The following is a 22993-nucleotide window of genomic DNA, read 5'->3' as shown; positions in this document are numbered from 1 at the left end:
AAGCACGAAGATTGAAAACATGAGAAGTTAGAGAATCACAAAGATCAGCATTGAGAGGAGAGATGTATAGTCTCTACCCTGTTTTAGATAGACTGCTATCCTTGAGTTTCTGGATTCTTAGGACTGGAGCCAGAATGAAATCAGAGGTCTGCAGGAGTATATCTTGCTGTTAACAGGGGCATGGGAGAAACAAAAGTGAGATGGAAGAGCCAAATAGTTTTGATAGAAACAGTTAGCATGAGGGCCTCTCATTCCAAAAGTAAATGCTATAACATGGGAAAGGCGGGGCGTTTTACATGTCTCTAAACAATGAGATCATTGAAAGCAAAAACTGTGCCTCACTATCTTTACTTTGCTGTTAGGGGTCCCTACAGCGTTACTATAGGATTTTGAGGTATGAATTTATTTATCATTTTCTGCTTGGGATTCATTGAACAATTCATCTGCTATATAATCCTTTTATTGGGTTTCTTTTTCAATTTCTTAAAGTTCTATTTTTTTATTAAAACCAGAAGTGATTTATTTTTTTAAATTTTATTTTATTTTATTGTGTTATGTTAGTCACCATACAATACATCATTAGTTTTTGATGTGGTGATCCACTCTTCATTGTTTGCGTATAACACCCAGTGCTCCGTGCAGTACGAGCCCTCCTTAATACCCATCACCGGGCTAACCCATCCCCCCACCCCCCTCCCCTCTAGAACCCTCAGTTTGTTTCTCGGAGTCCATAGTCTCTCATGGTTCATCTCCCCCTCCAATTCCCCCCCCCTTCATTTTTCCCTTCCTTCTCCTAATGTCCTCCATGCTATTCCTTATGTTCCACAAATAAGTGAAACCATATGATAATTGACTTTCTCTGCTTGACTTAGTTCGCTTAGCATAATCTCCTGCAGTCCCATCCATGTTAATGTAGAAGTTGGGTATTCATCCTTTTTGATGGCTGAGTAATATTCCATTGTATATATGGACCACATCTTCTTTGTCCATTCGTCTGTTGAAGGGCATCTCGGCTCTTTCCACAGTTTGCCTATTGCAGACATTGCTGCTATGAACATTGGGGTGTATATGGCCCTTCTTTTCACTACATCTGTGTCTTTGGGGTAAATACCCAGGAGTGCAATTGCTGGGTCATAGGGTAGCTCTATTTTTAATTTTTTGAGGCACCTCCACACTGTTTTCCAAAGTGGCTGTACCAACTTGCATTCCCACCAATAATGTAGGAGGGTTCCCCTTTCTCTACAACCTCTCCAACATTTGTTGTTCCTTGCCTTGTCAATTTTTGCCATTCTACCTGGTGTAAAGTGGTATCTCAATGTGGTTTTGATTTGAATTTCCCTGATGGCTAATGATGATGAACGTTTTTTCATGTGTCTGTTAGCCATTTGTATGTCTTCTTTGGAGAAGTGTCTGTTCATGTCTTCTGCCCATTTTTTGACTTGATTATTTGTTTTTTGGGTGTTGAGTTTGAGAAGTTCTTTATAGATCTTGGATACCAGCGCTTTGTCTGTAGCGTCATTTGCAAAAATCTTCTCCCATTCTGTGGGTTGCCTCTTTGTTTTGTTGACTGTTTCCTTTGCTGTGCAGAAGCTTTTTATCTTGATGAAGTCCCAAAAGTTCATTTTTGCTTTTGTTTCACTAGCCTTCGGAGTTTGAAGAGACTCTTTTTTCCATTGCATATTTTTCCCTGCTTTGTCAAAGATTATTTGACCATAGAGTTGAGGGTCCATATCTGGGCTCTCTGTTCTGTTCCATTGGTTATATATGTCTGTTTTTGTGCCAGTACCATGCTGTCTTTGTGATCACTGCTTTGTAATATAGCTTGAAATCAGGCAAAACCAGAAGTTCTTTAAACAAAAATTTCCACTCAGACTTTCTTCAGACAACAAAAGTGATCATTTGGACTAGAGGCTCAGGTGAACGCTTGCTAATGGTTATAAATCCTCAGCAAAGACATTAAGTTCTTTGTTATTGTCTTCTAAGGAGAGCGTTTAGTTCTCATTCATCTTTACTTTGAGAGTTTAGTATACTGCAGTCCATGCTGTATCCAGGCTGTAGGCTGTACTTCCCGCTTCCTTCTACCCAGTCCTGCCACAGACTTGTGAGAAACCTTTGATAATAAAGCTAATTTTGTCACTTACCTCCTCCTGTTCTTGCTTTCACTTCAGATTTTGACTCTATTCCTCAATTTTGTGCCAGGTCAGGTAGGCATTGAAAAAGATCTTTTGATGTTCTATCTAGCATTTTTATTGTTTCGGTAGGACCATTCAAGGTATAGAACTTGAAAGCGTTTGAGTTTCACCATGAAGCAGGAGGAAGCAAAATTCAGAGAGAGACAAGAAGTGAGGACTTCCTCAGAGTAGAGAGTAAAAGTTCTCAGGAGTAATGACAGCCTGGAGTGTTGGTGAGGCTACTAAGTGAGTCACACAGGATGAGGCAGGAATCTAGTCTGATGAGCATGGAGGTACTCAAGATCTAAGACAATAGTGGTAAAGAGAAGGTTGGCTTGTGTTAAGGGAACATATGTACCTCCCAGGAAGAGTGCAGTTTATATCATAATGGAAAAAAAAATTGCTTCCCATCAGCAATTTCCTGGGAAATCTGCTCTGGAACGTAGAAATTGAATGTACGTTATATGGTCAAATAAAGTATTCTTCTTTTATTAAAAATCAGGGGAAAATGCCAAACATAATTAATATGAAAGCAGATGAGGGGCACCTGGGTGGCTCAGTCGTTAGGCATCTGCCTTCAGCTTGGGTTATGGTCCCGGGATCCTGGGATCGGGCTCCTGCTCAGCGGGAAGCCTGCTTCTCCCTCTCCCACTCCCCCTGCTTGTGTTCCCTCTCTTGCTCTCTCTCTCTGTGTCAAATAAATAAATAAAATCTTAAAAATAAAAGAAAGCAAATGATAAATCTTCCTTATGAATTCCATGTTTATTCCTTGGAAAGAAAATAAAACTATAAAAGCAAAAGGAACTAGAGTGGAAATTAAACATTTCATGGGAGGTAAGGTAAAATGATAGCACTACGTCATCTTGGGGGGAAAAGGAGAGGGATATAATGAGTGCTTGAGGTCAGGAAGGAGAAAACAGGAAATGTGGGCAATAGGGCTTGAAGACAGGAAGGAAAAGAAGCATGATGAGCAAAAAGAAAACAAGAGGATAAATGCAGATATTATAAAAGGGAAGGAAGACTAGGAGAAACACACAATGAAGGTGCTTGGAAAACTAAGAGACTATCTGAAGAAAACAAATAAAACCGAAAACAAATAGACCCCAGAAATATATAGAGATGAGGAACAGAAAATTTTAAAACGAAAGTTCAGAGGAAAGAAGAGGGCTGGAAATCCCTAGAAAGGAAAGGATGTGCAATCAGTAAGTGTATGTCCATGTCTTTTGGATTAATTGTGAGAATGTTTAGGCACCACTCCAAAAAACATGAACTCCAGCCTTTGGGGGAATTGACAGATTATCCCTATAGATGGATAATCTTCCTGAGTAGTGTAGAAGAAAATGGATAGAAGAACGGTAACCGTCCTGCGGGCAGTGAAACAAACTTCATAAATAATACCTGCTTAGAACTTTTTAGGATTTGACTTCCTTCATAATTCTTTAGAATGACTTTTTAAAAATTCTTTAAATAACATTAACTTGAGTAAATATCTAAAGAAAAAAAAAAGTACTTTTCCTATTCTGTAAACTCCGCAAACAGGTATTGAGGACCCACCATGTTTAGATTCCGATACAGGTAGGCTCCATGAGATTTTAATCAAATTTGTGACACATAATTACAAGGCAGACAAGAACATTAGATCCATTTATTTGAAGGCAAATAAAACATTTACAATCTGATTCTTGCATTAATACAATGTACTTAAAAGTACTTTGAGATATCCTCTAGATTTGCAAATATGCCAAAAAAACCCTTACAGTGTTTCCCACATACATTTGTTAGTTTTGAAAGACTTGAATGTTATTAAAAATGTATGAAGAGAGTCTCCTCAAAAGGGCCTTAGATTTAGGATGGCAACATTACCGTGTATCTAATCCCCTCTATGCAGATTTCCATTAAAATGAACAGTGGATTATTTAACCAAATATATACATTAAAAAAGAAAAGAAACCCTTCACCGGTGCAGTTAAATATAGAATAGTGAGGGCCACTCTCCAGAAACAGAGATTTTTCTCCATGGAGAGCAAGGAGAAGAATGAAGGGCAAATGTACACTGCCATTTCTTAGTAAAGTGTACCTGGGAGTAAGTGGAGAACATCTCAAAGAAACCCTTGATGCTCACCATCTGGGGAGCCTGTGACATTATTTGGTGTTAAAATCACAATGAGTATGCTGCAGCCTCCATAGCTAATGTGTCCTGGTTCATTGTGCACACAAAATAGTGCCTATGCCACTTGATTTCTGGTTGCCAATCAAAACAAAACAAGAAATACAATATCTTCAAAGGAGAAGTATGCACCTCTTTATTTCCTTCAGTCTGTTGGATCTCTCAGCTAATCAAGTAAATTTCTCCCTTTCCTCTTCCTTTGCACCCAAAAGATTCAGACAGGGATCTGTACCAAGGTCTGATAGACCTCATTTCAAGTGTAGACCTTCCTTTAAAGGGTGGAGTCAATGGAAACAAACAAACAAAAAAGTCATTATTAGACTTAATAAAAATACATTCCAGTTAACAAGTACAAACATTTTCTTTGTAAAAAGAAAGCAACAGGAAATTTTAGAATTTTTTTCCCATTTCTTTCAATAAGGATGTGTAATTGTTTAAATTAGAGGTAATATGCAGAATGCTTCCAATGTAGCAAGCAAACTATCCATTCAAAATCTCAAATACCTCTCTTCATCAACTCCCTCCCCCCCTTAGGCTTAAACACGTGGCATTTCGGATCAAAGGGTGTCAGTTCAAGTCTTGACTCTAAATTCTATCAGCTGAGTGTTCTCCAAAATGTTGTTTAGTACCTTCATCTGTAAAAATGAGGAAAAATATTCTAAGGTGTTTTGTGCTTTGAGTGGTTAATATGAAAATTAAATGGAGTGAAACATATTAAAAAATGCCTATCCCATGGAGGATTCTAAACACATTTTAGTTCCTCTTTCTTCATCTCACCTTCTCCTTTCTCTCTTCCTTCTTTCCATCACCCCTTTCGAATGAATGGTTCATGTTTCTTCTCCACTTATAATGAGATTTCTTTAATAGACATTTTACATTTGTCATTCTGCATTTTGTTATGCCCATTCCACTCTCTACATGGTGCCTTACTATCTCACTGAAGCCCTAACATTTGTTAAGTTAATCTCTGCCCAGATCCTTACCAGATCCACTTATCTTCTTTCTAGTTATCCTCGATTGATTTCTTGTTGTCTCTCATAGCAAAAGCTAGTATTTCTCCTTCTTGCAGTCTTGGCATTTTGGGTGCTATCCTGGATCCTCAACTCCAGTTCCACACTAGATTCACTGACCAGTAGTGTACTCGGGAAATGGCAAAGGATTATGGGAAAAAGCACAGCTGTTAATCAATTAATTAGTCCAAAATCTACAGTGTGATGGTTAAACTCATGGAGTCTGGAACCAGACCTTGGTTGAAAACAGTTCCACTACTTCCTGGCAACGTGAGCTTGGTCAAGATATTTAATTCCCTCGGCCTCGGTTTGCTTAGATTTCCTTGAATTCCTGACGTTTGAAGGGGATAATGAATGTAATGCAGTTAGCACAATGCGCCATACATAATAGTAGCTAACATTTGGGGAATACTCTGTAAGTGTTAATTCATATTAATTTGAGGATCTTCCAAATGAGTGATGAGAACTAAATAAAGCACAGATGAGTGACATTACTGAAAATTACTTTAATTACTTTTGTGTTTATCTTTTAATCTCATACTTTTTCAAAACAACTCCTTCCTAACAGAAGTTGAACTTTCTTGATTAAGATTCAGAAAGTGTAATATATTTTCAAATATTTATGAAAGAGAGAAAGAATTTGATCTCAGAATGGTTACTTAAATATACTCATTTTAATTCTGAAGACATGCCTGCAAACTCTATTTACTGGAATGAATATTATAACAACACATTGCGATGGAGGTGCCACGTAAGTTTTTGAGTATAAGAGTGTTTTCTTCTGGCATTTTGAGTATTTATATTTTATATTTCATCTATTACCAACAAGTGAAAAATTATCTGGTATTAATTAAAACTCTCTTGACTTTCAGCATGTCTTTAGGTAAGATAGATTTTTCTGTGCTTCGTGTCCTTTTCATTACAAGGCTAAAGCATTAACTTTTAATATTTGGCATTCATACATCTGTCAAAATTCATTTTAACTCAGGCATAAACATGTCATTTGCATGTTGATTAACTGCCACAATTTCCTCCACAACAATCTCAGATTGGAAACGCACATAAATCACAACTGAACAGATCCCCATTAATTCCAAAACCTCATATGAAATAATTGTTGTTTTTCTGGAGAAAATTTGTAGTCAATGTGCAAATTATACATTTTGTTTATACATGCAATCTATAGTTGATGTTTTAATTATACATTTGTTTATACATGAAACTTGGATTTCCAAATGAAAGATGGTAAATACAGAAAAGATTTAGCCAAACTAAAGTGCAAACTTTGTGTAATCAAATTAACTGTTCTGGCTGCAAGAGGCAGTTAATGAAACCACCCTGGCAATCTCCCGCAGTGGTATTACCTTCTGGAGTCAGGCGAGGGAGCTCTTCCCCCACGGTATTCTGGTCTAACGTTCAGGAGGAACGGGGAAGAAGTCAGCCCAGTCAGAGGAAACACCCCACAACATCATGGCGGTGCTGTTTGGAGACCTTGAGAAACATAATTAGACCTCTCACAGCTGGGGGTGGGAGGACGTTTTTCGATTCTTTTGAGGTTTTCAGAGATTCTAAATTGTTTTGGAGGAATAGGGAAGTTACAGTATCTACTCAGAGCTAAAAATGGAGGGCTTTCAACTCAGGAGGTTCATTCAAATTCCCTCCCAGCCTACAGTCTGAAGTGTGCTGGAGCCAAGCTATCTATATATGTGGGTGAGTGCCTTCTGATATAGACAATGGATGGTGACTTTGGATCCTGGATCTCTCCACATATACTTTAAGAGTTCTGAAATACAAAGAAATTCATAGTCTTTGGAGGGTTGAAGTTTTGAACTGCCATTGCACTCTTTAAAGAATGGTTTTAGCTATATATTTTGGGAGCTTAACAGAATCCTCCTGCATTCTTTTTTTTTTTTTTTTGCTTTAATTTGTACTGTGATTGTCATGAGCCTCATTTCTTTACTTAAAACATTGTAATAGCATAGAAACACTTATTGTTAACAATGAGAGGAAACATTGCATACTCCCCATCCTTAAGAAGAGTGACTATACTGATAACATCTAGGCCTATTTTTAAAGCAGAGTTGATATTGCATTTGATAGGGTAAATTAAATAGTGCACATTAAATTTGTTCCCAGAAATAAATAAAAATGTAATCTGTAAACATAAGTTATTCTGTTGAAATGATGACATCTTCAGTAGGTTTCTAACATTCAGAAATTAGTCAAAGGGGTTATGTATGTTTTCAAGGAAAAGAAAAATGGAACCTAAATGGCATTTTATTGGCAAATTGACATCTAGCTGTTCTTCAACTAAAATCTTTGGCTAGGGAAGCAATTAGGGCCATCGAGGAAAAAGGAGAGTGAAGACATCTGATCCTGGGTCTACCACTAACTAGCTGTGTCAATGCAATGTCTGTTTTCTACTCTGAGTCTCAGGCTACAGAGGTTTCAACTGTGCAGAATGAGGCATAGCAGGTGGAAAAGTCATGTGAGGAGTTAAAATTATTCATACTTATATGGTAATAGAGGAAATGGAAGTGTATATTATATATATGTGCAAATCACTTTTATATATATGTATATCTGTATACATATATGCATATATAATATATATTTTTACATATATATGTATGTATATATATATATAGCTATAAAGAAATAATAACTATATGGTAGATATAGATAAATAGCTATAGGTATTGCCACCATAAGGCAATATGGTGAAATAAGAAGTAAAGTATACAAAAGGAAGGAGGAAAATAGTTTGTGGGTAAAATTTTCTTCTGTTTTTTTCATAGCAAAGTTGTTTCCAAGTTTCTTGAGTTAAAAGGAAAAGAAATGTAAAATATTTCTATTCTGTGGAAATAAGTTTTGTTTTGCTTCCAAACTGAGTGAATTACTTTGACTTATGTATTTAAGTCAAAAAGTTTTTCAGAAACTAATATATACACTTTCCTAAGCAACCCCATCTTCACTGTACCCTCAGCTCCTGGAACAAGTGGCTGGGGTTATCATAGATGCTCAAGAAGTATTTGATGAATGAATAAATAAATAGAGAAATATTGGATATGACCCCACCTTAATAGTGGCTATATATAGAAACATTTAAATTGTTAAAAAATTATGGCTAGGTGAAAGGCATTGGGGAGGGTATGTGCTATGGTGAGCGCTGTGAATTGTGTAAGACTGTTGAATCACAGACCTGTACCTCTGAAACAAATAATACATTATATGTTAAAAAAAAAAAAAAAGAAGAGGAAGAAGAAGAAGAAGAAGAAGATAGCAGGAGGGGAAAAATGAAGGGGGGGAAATCGGAGGGGGAGACGAACCATGAGAGACGATGGACTCTGAGAAACAAACTGAGGGTTCTAGAGGGGAGGGGCATGGGGGGATGGGTTAGCCTGGTGATGGGTATTAAAGAGGGCACGTACTGCGTGGAGCATTGGGTGTTATACACAAACATTGAATCATGGAACACTACATCAAAAACTAATGATGTAATGTATGGTGATTAACATAACATAATAAGAAAAAGAAAAAAAAAGTTATGTTAATACTGACTGTACTAGTTAAGTTTATCTAGAGAAACAGAGAGAGAGATTTAGTGATGAATTGGTTCACACTAAAATTATAGAGGTTGGGAAGTTCAAATTTTGCAGGGTAGGCTAACAAACTGGAGACCCAGAGAAGAGCCAATGTTGCAGTTGAAGTCTGAAGGCAGTTGGCTAGCAGAATTCCTTCCTGCTTAGGGAAGGTCAGTCTTTTGTTCTATTTAGTCCTTTCACTGATTGGATGAGGCCCACCCACAGGATGGAGGTGCTTTACTGAAAGTCCACCAATTTCAATGTAAATCTCATCCAAAAAACCCTCACAGAAAGAGTTCTTAGAATATATCCCCCAAATCACCAAACTACATCTTTTCAAACTAAGTAATGAAATAATTCAGCTCAAAAGGCATTTCAAAAGTTTAAATTTTTAAGTATTTATTATGTGTCTATTACATTCATGGCCCTTTGCTTGGTCCTGCCTTTGCATAGGTGAATAAAATAAACTTCCCGTATTCATAGAACTTACAGTTTGATGGTAAGATAAACATATTAGTAATATCACATTATGATTTTCATGTGCAATATGAAAAAAAAAAACAAATTATCTCTCCTTAGGATCACAATTACACATTTATGGTGCTTCTCATTCTCTTCATAATGCTCACCCTGTAACTATGCCATCAGACTTCTCACCTTTTCTAAAAGTCGCATCCACAAAGGCCACACTTGTGTTGATCAGGACCTCAACTCTATTGCTTGTTAATTCAGAAGAGTTACTGTCATGCTCAGAGCCTCCATGTCTTCATTTCTAAAGTGAGTGTAATAATTTCCACGTTGTCACAATAAGATGGTAATGTGATCCACCTAAAGATAAAAAGGTTTAGTGGCAAATGGTTAGGAAATTTGCAGAGATAGCAAAAACAGCCCCAGTTACATAAAGCAGGGGTTAACACAGGTTTCAGAGGTGCAGGTACGGCTTCTCATATTCTCCCAGGAGACTCCGGTGGAATTGTGCAGCTTCCCATGACACTGCCTGAATGGAGTAAGGATCCCACCAGGTGGGAGAAGCTTCCTTTGCCATTTTCAAGTGGTTTTTTAAGACCCTGTTCTTGGTATCAACCAGGCTGTTACAGAGACTCTGGCTTCATGCCTGCCTCCTCGCTATGTGCAAATAACTAGTGCAAAACAAAATTAGCACCTTCCCAAGTGTTTATATGGAGGTGGGATGAAGTGAGGTTCTATTACCCACGATCAGGCTTCAGCAGGCCTGGGCTTCAAGCTCTGTTACAGCCCTTCCTGCAATCAATGAGCCCCCAAAGATTCAATGTGGAAATGTTTAAACCACCTAGTATATAACAGGCAATCAATTAAAAACTGGAATTCTGTGACATATATAATATTGTCCATAATTCTGTGGGTGTATTACTGAATTGTTAAATTAAATGAAAAAGATAATATTCTAAGAACTCCGTGCTATTGCTAAAGTCAATCATAACTATAAGTTATTATATTATTATTAATGTACTATTCTGTATGTTATCATTCAGTATATTGTGCTTCGACTATATTCAGATTTTTCATATTCCCAACCTCTGTGCATTTATTATACTGTAAATTCTCTAAAAGAGGAGCACTATTCATCTTTGAGTGTAACCAGATATTTTATTCATTATTTTGCTCAGGAACAACAGTGTCTATGCTAAAGATGATTACTCAAACATTTAATTGGTCTTTGTCAGAACGAGCTTTTTCTTGATTCTCTTTGTGTTAAGAATAGCAAATTATACTACTTTATGTTACAAGTGAAAAACATGCAAAACTTGTGATGGCTACTGATTTAATATTTTATATATGATGCTATATTTGTGTTTTCCACAATGTAGATGTAAGCCACTTTACATTCAACTCCAATTAGTCTTACCATATAAGAAACTGTTGGCAAGGACAGTTGTCTGTTGGTAAAATTCCGAAGTGATTCAATAGAGTATGAAAGCAAACCTGAATCTGCCACTCAAATAGCATGACACCTGCCCCCCCAGCAGATACACACACACACACACACACACACACACACACACACACACACACACCCCTGAACACTCCATTGACTTTATAGATCACCCAGGATGGAAGCAAGCCCTTTATCATGTCAGTGAGGTTCTTCATGATTTGGCTCCTCTGTCTCTCTTCAGCCCCGTTGCCAGCCACATAACCTTGGCACTCTGTGCTTTAGTCACAGGGACTTCCTTTCGAAAGTCTCAACTGATCACAGTCTCTTTCTGCCACCATGCCTTAGGACATGGATGTTTACTCTGCCTGGAGTATCCTTCCCTCCCTATGTTGAGTAGCTAACCTCTAAGAATCTTTCAGAAATTCTTTATAGAAGCCATCTTAGACTTTCTGAATTGGATAAAATACTCCAGTCACAGATTCTAAGCATCACATAGCTCTCCTTTGTCGAATTTGTTTCCAGTGAAATTTCACACGTACTTGTGTGAACACTTAATTGCTATGTCTGCCTCCCCATCCCCATTAAGCTGTGGTCTCTGTGAGGGAGAGTCCTTGTCAGTTTCTGTACACCATTACATTCCCCCAGTGCCCAGCTCTGTGCCTTGGAGTAAGAGAAGCTTGGTGAAGAGAGAGTGGAAAATGAGTCTGAGTAGTGCATGAAAACATATAATGTTGGCCAAGTTGCAAGGCTCATCTGTTTGTGCAATGGAATATCAAAAGACATAAGAGATGGTTTAATTTATTTGTTTGGAATTTTGAAATCAAAAGATTTCAATGAATGAAGTGCTCTTCATTTCTGCCCTTGCTTTTGATTCCTTAGGGCACCTGCTAATTTGTCAAATGCCTTTGATGAAACTGTTCGCATTTGGTTTAATTTTTATTTGTTTTCTTATCATCCTCAGGGAGCAGAATGCCTGTCTGACTCACCCTGACAGATCAGCTATGGCAGGTCTGCTGTTATAGAAAATTCTCCACCCAAAGGCTCTCCTGCAGGGAAGGCTCCTGAGCAAATGCTGTCTTTAGCAACCAAGCATTGCTGAAGACATGCAGTGCGAAAATATGTCAGGTATTATTTCAGTGTATCGGTTTTAGTAGAAAACTATGAAGAATTTTCAGGATATTGAATACAGATTAGGCCAACAATGACCTTTAACCTAAATCTTGAGAGTTTCCCTTGTCATTTTTATTTTCTGATTTTTGTTGCCCATCTTTTGAAAATTCATACATTTGCCCTTGTATTTTTCAGGGAAAAGTGCTTTCATCAGAGAATGTTAGCTACACTATTGGATTTCCCTTCACTTTTTACCTAGTCTGTTTCATACTTCTTGGTTTAAATTCATCAAAAGAAACCTTCCCTAAAGCTAGAACCAGAGACATATCAAACTTCCTTATATAAGATCTCTTTTTTTCTTTTTTTAATGTACATACAAGCATACCGCACTGTCTTGTGCATAAGATAGCCTGTGAGCATTTGTTGAATTAATGTTTCTCCCCTCACAGACCATTCTGAGAGATAGTAATTCTTCGTTTAATTTAGTCAAGATATAATGTTTATTTTTTAATTTTCAAAACTTTAGAATACTAATCCCTGGTTCTGCATGGGACAGGAAAGTTGGATGAATGGACTGATTTGACAAAGAACGAATTTTCTTTAAGAAATAGCAGTAATTAGAATAATAGCTAGGATTAAAAGCAAATTTTTAATGGTATTTCCAAGATAACTGTCTTAAGGCTGTTTTCTTTCAGGTCATTATAGTTCAGGAGGGATCTATGCTTTGTTGATAATTAAGAATGATTCGAAAAGGAAGGAAGTGTTTGAGATTCATTTGCGACACTAGTAGGAAAGGAGCCACAGAAGGATTATTTATCCTACTATATCTAAAGAAATAGTTATAATAGGAATTTTCTTATCTGACTCGAGTAGAACCTATAGTTGGTTATATCATTGAACATTGAATGTGAGGAGTCATTAAAAAGTGATTCATGCATGTCTTAAATATTTTAATCTAAACCATAAATTTATTGTTTATTTAAATTTATTTCTGAATCTCCTTCATTGGTCTTCCTAACTACAGATCGCTTTTCTCTGTGCCCTCATCCTCATTGGAAACATGGCTGCCAACAGCTCCTGTCTAAAGTTCTATCTAAAGTGGAGGTACTCCCTCTACCTTCTTTCTCTTTCTTTCTCAATTGGCAAAGTTCCAGGCTTGGGATTAATTGGCTAAACTTCAGTTAATTTGACCGAGCCAGTACTAGGACAATAAACTGCGTGGGCATACTTCCCAGAAGAGTGCCTGTAGTTGGTGGCAAGACAAAACAAACAGTTCTTGTAAAAACTTCAATCTCTTCATTGATCTTCAAGCAACTAAAATAAATCAGTTAAATAACAGTTACTGACTGTGGGTGCCTATCAAAGTGCCCTCTGATTGTATATGCATTACCTTTTCCATCATTACAACAATTTTGCTAGTCCATGAAGTGAAGACCCATGACTTTTCCCGCTCAGAACTCCTTCTCTACTGGGAAATGCCCCTACAATTTTTCTGTGATTTCACAGACATTGAGCTTTTTTTCTTTAAGAACACAAATTCTCATACATTACTTCTAGCAACACTGAACTACTTGTTCCATACACTTCATCTTTTTCTCTTCTCCCCATCTTTGCTGGAATCAATCCCTCTGCTTGCTCCATGGATTCTTCCTCCTCCCACTTCAATAACCAATTCCTGCCCTCCTGCCCTTTTACCATCCACCTCCTTCAGGAAGCCTCTCTGAATCACTGACTGGTGGCCCTTTCTCTTCACTCTCAAAGAACTTGGTTTTTAGTTCAAGTTCTATTCTACCGCACTGCATGATATAGGGGAAATTACTCACCCATTTTGATCTCAGTTTCCTTAATTCTTTTTTTTTTTTTTTTGAGAGAGAGAGAAAGGGGCAGAGAGAGAGAGGGAGCAGACTCCCCACTGAGCATGGAACCAGACCCAGGGCTTGATCCTAGGACTCTGAGATCTTGACCTGAGCCGAAATCAAGAATTGGCCACTAACCAACTGAGCCACTCAGGTGCCCCTCACTTTCCTTATTTCTAAAATGAAAGGCGTTGTACTAGATTATTGATGTTTAATTTTTTTTTAGCAGCCAGATCTCTCATTTTATAAGTAAAATTCTTTCATGAAGTTCAATATCTTGAAATCCACATCTTGAAATCATGGAAACTACCCCCACTCTACACTGCCTAAAAAGGGCCACCCTTGTGGACAGCTTGCCATCACCAGGGGGCATCTCCCTTAGAAGGTGGAACACTGCAAGGGGCCTCAGTCATATTACATATGTCCTCTCTCTAATACAAGAGAAGCTGGTAATAGAGCTTCTTTGTTTTCTGAGAGTCAAAATGAAAGTCTTCCCTCCTCCAAAAGGTAGGTGCTCAGGGAAGGATATTGAGTTCATGAAGGGGTGAACATAAAACTTGTCCTAAAAAAGCACTTTGTGGGGGCACCTGGACGGCTCAGTTGGTTAAGCAGCCAACTCTTGATTTCAGCTCAGGTCATGATCTCAGGGTAATGGGATCAACCCCCATGTGGAGCTCTGTGCTCAGTGTGGAATCCCTTGTCCCTTTCCCTCTGCTCCACCGCCTGTCCCCCCCTCTAAAAATCAATCAGTCAATCAATCAATCTTAAAAAAAAAAAAAAGAAAAAGCACTCTGTGGACTAGCTGGGGCCTTGGAAGTGGCTGCATATGGTAGCCTGAAAATGCAAACACTAAAGAACTAGTAATCTCAAGTACAAGTTTAATTAACATTTTATTGGGCCAAATCTTAACATTTTATTAATTTGACCATTCAATATGTTTATATTATCAGATCAATTTATTGTAGTGATTATATCCAGTCATACCCTCTCCACATACTAAGTTAAAAAAGGAATATAAAGGAGATCTTCTGGGGGCACCTGGCTGGCTTGGTCTATAGAGCATGAGACTCTTGATCTCAGAGTTGTGAGTTTGAGCCCCATGTTGGGTATAGAGATTACTTAAAAATAAAAATCTTTAAAGGAGATCTTCTAAAAAAGGGAACACAAACAAACCAGAAAGATACTGGAAAGGTTTATTGTTTCTCTTTTTTTGACCAATCTTTAAGGGTAGAGTTTTATGACTATCACAAAGCAAACCTTGTTTTAGAACCATTTATATTTCAACTACTAATCAAGAAAATAATTGCTACAAGTGCCAAGACTCAAGGCTTAGATGTATCCCCTGAATTGATTTCTTTGCTGGAGCTAAAATTTAAAAGGTTGCTGAGAGACAGCCAACTCAATGATGTATTCTCTTTTAAAATCCTTCTAACTAACGCAGCTTTTCACTTCTCATATAGAAATGCATGATCTTCCTTATTGGCTCTGCATTCTGGTCAAATTTACTAGTCTTTTAAACAAAGACAATGCTTCTGTAGCATTAAAAGCTTGGCTTGACTTGCTTTTATACTTGAGTATTATTCAGTATCAACGTTACACAGAAAACTGATTTAAAGAATGTTGCTTAGTCAGAGATGGAGAAACAGTAGAATAGGGCAATTTGTTTTGGAGAGTCTTAGAAGGAATCTTACTGATGCAATATACAGCTTGGATCCAAACAATAGAAGAAGGAAGTAAAATATGTATCTTTATAATACTACATTTTCTTTGGATCAGTGTTGAAAAGTTCTGCTTCTTATGATTATTTAGAGGAATAAAACCAAAGTCATATAATTGCTAGGGAAAATATACTATTTGAGAAGTTATGAGGGACTAAAGCCTGAGGTTCTCTGGTCTCCTGGGGTGTAATTATTGGCTCAGTGCCAACTGAGTATCATTGCTTCTCAATGGATTTTCCTCAAAGGGTGGGTTGTATTTGATAAAACATTTACTGTGGTAAAGAGATGTGAAAGGTTAGAATGTTTGATTATACATGCATTAATTAATCCTTAATTTTATACCTTTCTGCATTCAAGTTTCTTTCCAGTTAAAAAAAAACAGATTTAGCTATGCAATATAATGTATGGTTTAAACAGATTTTATGCCACCCAACAGCTACGTATTTTTTTCTGGCATAAATAAAGGACCATTTTAATTATTGTTGTTTCATTTAAAATTTTAAACACTTTTAACATTGATGTTTTATTTTTAAGACAGATATAATCATATTAGTGTTTTATCCCAAACAGTACATTTTTTTTCCATTAATTCTAATTAGGCTCTCATATGTGGCAAATGGAAGGATAGAGTAGGTAGTCAAGAAAAACCACCAAACATTTAGTAACTTAGGGACAGAGTTTGCCACGACAAACTGTAAAAAAAAAAGACATTTTGAATCTCAGAAAATAATAATCTATTGGTTGCATGTTACAATTTCTTTTAGAAAAATGGTCCTTTTGAATTCTCTGAAACCAAAAGGAAAAAAATATTATTTGAGAAGTGAATTGGATGCTAAGGAAAACTTCCTATGTTCAGTGATCTATCTTAAAAGTTGAAATAGTCATTTCTCTGATTTTTGTAATCTGTCTTTAACTTCAGCACACCAAACACTAAACACAGTGTAATAGATTGCACAGAAATGCCAAGATAGGTAATAACCTACATGTTCTGTTTTGTATATAAAAAAATCATTATTATATAGTATAAACCCTATAGAATGCTGACACAGAAAAATCCATGTTCAAATCAGTTCTTATTTATTTATTTATTTATTTATTTATTTATTTGACAGAGACACAGCGAGAGAGGGAACACAAGCAGGGGGAGTGGGAGAGGGAGAAGCAGGCTTCCCGCCGAGCAGGGAGCCCGATGCGGGGCTTGATCCCAGGACCCTGGGATCATGACCTGAGCTGAAGGCAGACGCTTAACAACTGAGCCACCCAGGCGCCCCTCAAATCAGTTCTTGTCCGATAAATGATCTCTGATGTAAACCAGACAATAATTACCCAACATGTGTTCTGATCTATATTTCTATAGTAGAATCTGCAGAAATAGATGAGTTGTGACTATTCTTATTTCAAAAACTATAGTTACAGGTGAGATGAGCTTTGGGAAAAGATTTCAATGACATTTGTTTTTCTTTTTGAAGTGAATGCCTTCTCAATTTTCTTTTTTTTTATTGATTGATTTATATCAATCAATAGAGGGAGTGGGAGAGAGGAGTAACAGAGGGAGAGACAGTCCTAAGCAGACTCCACACTGAGCGCAGAGCCCAGGTAGGGGCTCAGTCTCAGGTCCCTCAGATCACGACCTGAGCTGAAACTAAGATTTGGATGCTTAACGGACTGTGTCACCAAGTGCCCCTTTCTCCATTTTCTTATAAAATAAATCTATTACTTCAGACTTTCATTTACCAAGCATGATCTCCTTCACGGCTTCTGTGTTCTTGATGTCATTTAAATTTTGCTAATAGCAACCAATAGTTGAATACTAAAAGGAACAAAGGTGAATATTGTACAATTTATGAAGTTTTTTCGTGTTTGCCTCATCATCATAATGCCTTGGATGGGCAGAGCTGAGAGCAGGTGTGAATATCATTGTTTTACAGATAAGAAAATGGTTTCCAAGAAGATAAATGATTTACATTGTCCCAGGCTCCAGCAGGGTGGCTGGAGCTCTCTGTAGTCTTATTCATGGCCACAACAAGCCTTGACTTAAGGAGCCAGAGTATGCCCGCCATCCTAATAAAAAGGCACTATTGTTCAGGTTAATAAATAAGGAGGTATCATCTCAGACAGGCAACGGCAGCCCCTCCTCCAGTATTTTCCTAAGCAACTCCCCAAGCCGGATACCTTAGTTCTTCTGCAGCTTCCACCCTGAAAATGATGCACTCCTCAGGGGAAGCCTGTGTCAGTTACAGTGGGTTTCTGGGAGGGGTGCAAAAGGGATTTGTCCCTATTGAGTTTGGATTCCTTTATGGGTAAAGGTGAAAATTAATGACACATTATTGTGATCTAGACTAAAAGGATATAAAAATAGCTTACTTCTGTAAACCCAAACTTCAAACTAATGAGGTAAGAGGGGAGGCAGTATCTCTGGTTTTATTTTAGCAACTACTTTTTTCTTGTTCCATAATTAACTCAGATTACCCCCTCCTGAATTTTTTTTTAAAGAAACAAAATACAAAACATTACAGTTAGAGTAGAAGCTTTCTCTCATTCCATTCCCATCCGTCTATCCCCAGAGGTAACTAATATTCTGAAGTTGATGCGTATTTTTTCCTTCTATATATTTTCTACTTTTAGGGTATATCATGTATGGTTTACCATAGTGTTTTGTGTTCTTTTTGAGAGTTACATAAAGGGCAGCATAGTATAGTTGACATCGATTGAATCTTGCTTTTTTCCCCCTGACATTTATATTTCTGAGATTCAGCCTTGTTGATATGTGTAAATCTAGTTTGTCCTTTTTATAAATATACTACAATTAATTTTTCCGTTCCTATATTGATTGACATTTGCAATGTTTCCATTCTTTTTATTCTTAAAAACAAGTGTAAAGGTGTCCTTATGCCCACATGCAAGAGCTCCTCTAGGGCTTATTCTTATGGGTAGTATTTCATGTTCACAAGGTATATACATCATCAACTTTTTAGGGTATTGACAAATTACTCTCTCTTCCGAGAGCAGGTTATGACAGCTCTCATTTTTTCCTATCCTCTCAAACAGTTGGATATTGACATTCTCTTTTATAGTCTAATAGAGGTAAAATGGCATTCCATTGTTATTATAATTTGCAGTTCTCTATTAGATTGACCATATTTCCACATTTTTAATGGTTGTTTGAGGTTCCTCCTCTGTGAAATTCCTGATCTCATCTTTTGTCCATCTTTTTAAAATTAATCTTTTTTTCTTATATTTGCAGGTGTTTTTGTAGATATTGGAAGCCAGTCTTTTTGTCCCATTGCAGACCAAAAAGCAAATTCCAAAGATCTCTGTGGAATGTGGATTATTTGAGAGAAAATGATAAAATGGTAGGGAAGAACCTCAAGACCACAACATGCGTGAGTGTTCCCATATTTGTTCCTCTTAGTCCCAGAACAAAACTTTAGTTAAGTATGTCCCAAAACAAGGATACTGCTGTGGGGGGAGGGAACCCTTGGAAAGCCCTTTCAGGAGTTTTACCAATGTGCATGCAAATTCGTAGAAATTATATCATTTTGTTATGATCACTTATGTAATAATATTTCAGCTTTTTATAAGATATTTCTAGTGGGCATTTATAAACCTGTACCATAGCATGTTTTATGTCTTTAAAAAGACCCACTGGAGCTAGACCCACTAGTAGGCAGCACTAGACCTTACTCCTCCTTCTATACCACAGCGGGCTTCCACTTTGTGGCTTGATTTTAACTTTGCTGATGGTTTCCTTGTTGGTTCAGAAATGTAAACTTTAAGAAAACCATGTTTATCATTTTTATCTTTTATACTTTTTCTTCCTCAATCTTATGAAACCTTTTCCACTCTTATGTCATAATGACATTTTCCTATATTTTCTTCTCAATGTGTTAAATACTTAAGTTTTCATATTGAGATCTTTATTCTGAAATATATTTTATATATAGTATGAAGAAAGAAATACAACTTTATTTTTTCCTCTATGGATTGTCAGTTTTTTTCAGTACCATTTATTGACTAGTTCAACCATCCATTTGTAATGGCAGTTCTCTTGCTATATCAAATTCTCACATAAGTTTATGCATGCTTCCCTGTTTTCTGTTCTATTTCATTTGTCTTTTTGGTCCTCCCTGCACCAGTATCATGCTATTTTTGTTACTATAGTTATATGAGTCTTGATATCTGGTAAGTTACAACTGGTAGCTATGTAAATGTTAATTCACTTTAAATTTTGTGTATAGGTTTATCTAATCTACAAATAACACCAATTGTACTTCTTTACTATAACTATTTCTTTTCCTTGTCTTATTTCATTGGTAAGTATTTTCAGTACAGTGCTGATTATAGAAGAGGTGATCGATGTCTTGTTTTCATTTTAAAGGGGATGTTTCTATTATTTTGACATTAATGTTTGCTTTATTTTTAAATTAACATTTGTTATATTAAAGAAGCTTTTTTTCTATTTCTAGTTTGCTAATAGTTTTAATAATGAATGATGATTGCATTTAATCAAATGCTTCTCCTGCATCCATTGAGATTAATATGTCTTTGTCCTTAATTTCATAAACTACTTGATTTCATAAATTATTAAAAAAATACTCTAAATATTAAGCTATCCTGACATTTCTGGGATAAGCCCTATTTTATGCCATATTAAAAAAAAACAGATAGTGTTGAATCTGTCAGGCTTTTATTTGGGATTATTGGATTATATGTCAGTACTCAAAAATCACCTTATTAGAAAGGCTTTCACTGGCCATGCTTATAAAAGAACAGACTTCCCCTATCCATTACTCTATTTCCTTACTCTCCATTCTTCTCTCTATAGCACTTATCATCATCTGACATATTATATATTTATTTGTTTATTATCTGTCTCCCCCAAGAGGATATAAATTCAGAAGGAGCAGACCTTTATTTTGTTCACTGCTCTTCTGTATATAACATGAGCAGAATATTTGTTTAATGGACTAATGTACTTGAGATAATTATTGTATGTAAATGAGTAAATTAATGTATAAATGAGTGCTATTCACCCTTTTTTTCTTTTTCTGTCATTGTCTGATTTTGATATTAAGGTTATTCTGACTTCATAAAATTAATTGGGTAGCTATGGAACATTTCATATAAAGTATAATTACTCCTTAGGATTTGATAATGTCTAGTGTTTTCTGATAGGAAATGATGAATGACTTGATTTCTTTAATGTTATGGTTATCTTTAGGTTTCTAAAAAATTCTTCTTGAGCTATTTTTGGTAGTTAATATTTTTCAATAAAATTGTTGCTGCTGTCTACATTTTCAGATTAACTGGCATATTAGTTTATTATTGCTGGCTGTAACAAATTACTACAGACTTAGTGGCTTAAAACAACACAAATTCATTATTTTATAGTTCTGGAGGTCAGAAGTCTAAAATGAGCAGTCAGGGACTTTTCCAGTTTCCAGAGATTGACAGCATGACTTGGCTCACTGCCCCAGGACACTCTGACCCTCCTACCTCCCTCTTGTAAGGACCCTTGTGATTTCAGTGGACCCACCTGAATGATAATTCATGATACTCTTCCCATCTCAAGATCTTTAACTGAATCACATCTGCAAAGTCCCTTTTGCCAAATAAGGTAAAATTTTCACAGGTATTAAGAATTAGGATGTGGACATCTTTTGGAGGGCCATTATTCTATACCTGCCACAATTGGCATCATATTTTTCATTGTATTTTCTCCTGTTTTTCTAGATTTTGCCTTTTTTTATTTTAAAATGCATTTATATATTCCTCTATCACTTTCTCTTTTAATCAGTTTGTCTATTTTATATTATATTTGCCTTATTAACTATACCCTGAACAACTGTAGCAGGAGTGGAGGGTTTATTGTAAAGGTTGGAAAGGCATGGTCAGCCATACTGGCAGTTCTGTTCAAGTCAATTTCCTCCCACCTGTCATTTCCCAGTAGTTCATCAAACAAAACTACTTTCTTTGTACTCTGAGCGTTCTAAGTAACCCCTGTTAGCATGCTTCCTAACTCAGTGTTAAAGGTCTGGTTCATCCTGAACATTTTCACTCGGCGTCCCACTGTCTAACTGCTCATTCTCTACGACTGAAACCTCTGAGCTTCCTTTCTCTCGAGTCTCAGCTCTTGGGAATACCAAAGGAGGTGAGCGGTTCACCTTACTACTCCCTCGGGGCCAAGGCCTGGGCATGCGCACCCGCCGCTGCGGACTGGAAGCGAAAGCACGGGTCTCTGGGACCTGTCAAGCAGGTTCCGACATCTGGGGAATTAACGCGTCCCGCCCATCTCTAGCTCCGCGCCTCCGCCCTTGTTCCCTCTCGGCTTCCAGCTTCTACGAGCGAAAGCCGCTACAAAGGGCTTGAATGAAACGTGTGTGGGTTTAGTGAGTCGTAACCCACAAGGGAATCCAGTCTCCCCACAAACCAGCCTCTCTCGGAGGAGGCAGAAGAGGGGGAGGAGGCAAGGAGCCGAGCGCTGGGTCTCGCCCGCGCGCGCAGCGACTGGAGCGGCGGGGAGAGGCCGGGCCACCTCCCCCTTTCCGGCCATGCACCGCCTTGCCCGCGGCGGTTCCAGGCACCACACTCTCCGCCCGGGTTGCGCCTGCTGTCGCAGCAACAAGCTCCTTCGGCCGCCGGCACCGTCTAGCGAGGAGCAGCGCTCGCCCTCCCCACCCCCACCACCGATTCCCTTGTCCGCGAGGACACGCCGCCCAGCAGCCCGCGCCGCCCCCTGGTCAACTTTGAGCAGGAGGAGAAGCAACTTTGACAGTGGCCGCGGGTTTGGAATCCTGCTTCTCGGCAGCAGTAGCCTCACAAGTCGCTGGGGTTAGGTGGGGCAAGAGTTTCCCGGTGCATCTGCGCGGCGTCTGGCTGTTTGCTACCTGTTTCCAGCGAGCCGGGAGCGGGGTTGTGGCTGCCAGTCATGTGAAGAAGGGCAACTTGTTTTTCTCTCCCTTTAACGACCTCGGTTTACAGCTGGATAAAGCGGTATTGAAAGGGTGTAAAAAGGCAGAGCAACTGTTATCAACTGGATAAAGCGCTATGGGAAGGATGTAAATAGGCAGAGCAACTGTTACCAAGAAGGCAACCGCCCAAAGGCGGGGAGGAACGTGGGGCTTGGTCCGGGCTTCTCCCAGTCGCAACATTAATCAACAGTCAGGTGTTGGTTGCAACTTTTCAAGGTCAGCCACCGGGAGCAGCGATTCCCTCTCTGAACCTTGGGGATACGCAGCGCTCGGGTTGGATTTGGCTGAGAAATGCACGGGAAGCCAAAAGAGGAAGGATTGTAGAGGGGGAGGGTTTGTGACCCAAGACCCATCCCCCAACCTCCCCGTAATCTCCCGTCCCCCACTGCTGGGGCGGGGGTGAGTTGTGACATGTGTCTAACTCTCAGCAGCAACTTAGGCAGCAGGTGTCGGTCCTAACCAGGAGCCGCGGCTGCCGGGTGCGCCCTCAC

At 38.0% G+C, this 22993-nt stretch overlaps 1 pseudogene; it reads right to left on the bottom strand.

Annotated features, from left to right (window-relative positions):
- Positions 1-21779: 21779 nt before the first annotated feature.
- Positions 21780-22915, bottom strand: LOC148162534 (uncharacterized; annotated as a pseudogene).
- Between the last annotated feature and the right edge of the window lie 78 nt (positions 22916-22993).

The sequence above is a fragment of the Eumetopias jubatus genome, unplaced genomic scaffold (genome assembly GCF_037043125.1).
Source record: "Eumetopias jubatus isolate StellerSeaLion01/CBP00866 unplaced genomic scaffold, mEumJub1_p1.0 scaffold_14, whole genome shotgun sequence".
In the NCBI taxonomy this organism is placed as follows: domain Eukaryota; kingdom Metazoa; phylum Chordata; class Mammalia; order Carnivora; family Otariidae; genus Eumetopias; species Eumetopias jubatus.
Note: the sequence above shows the minus strand (reverse complement) of the source record. Positions and strands in the feature narration are given on the sequence as shown.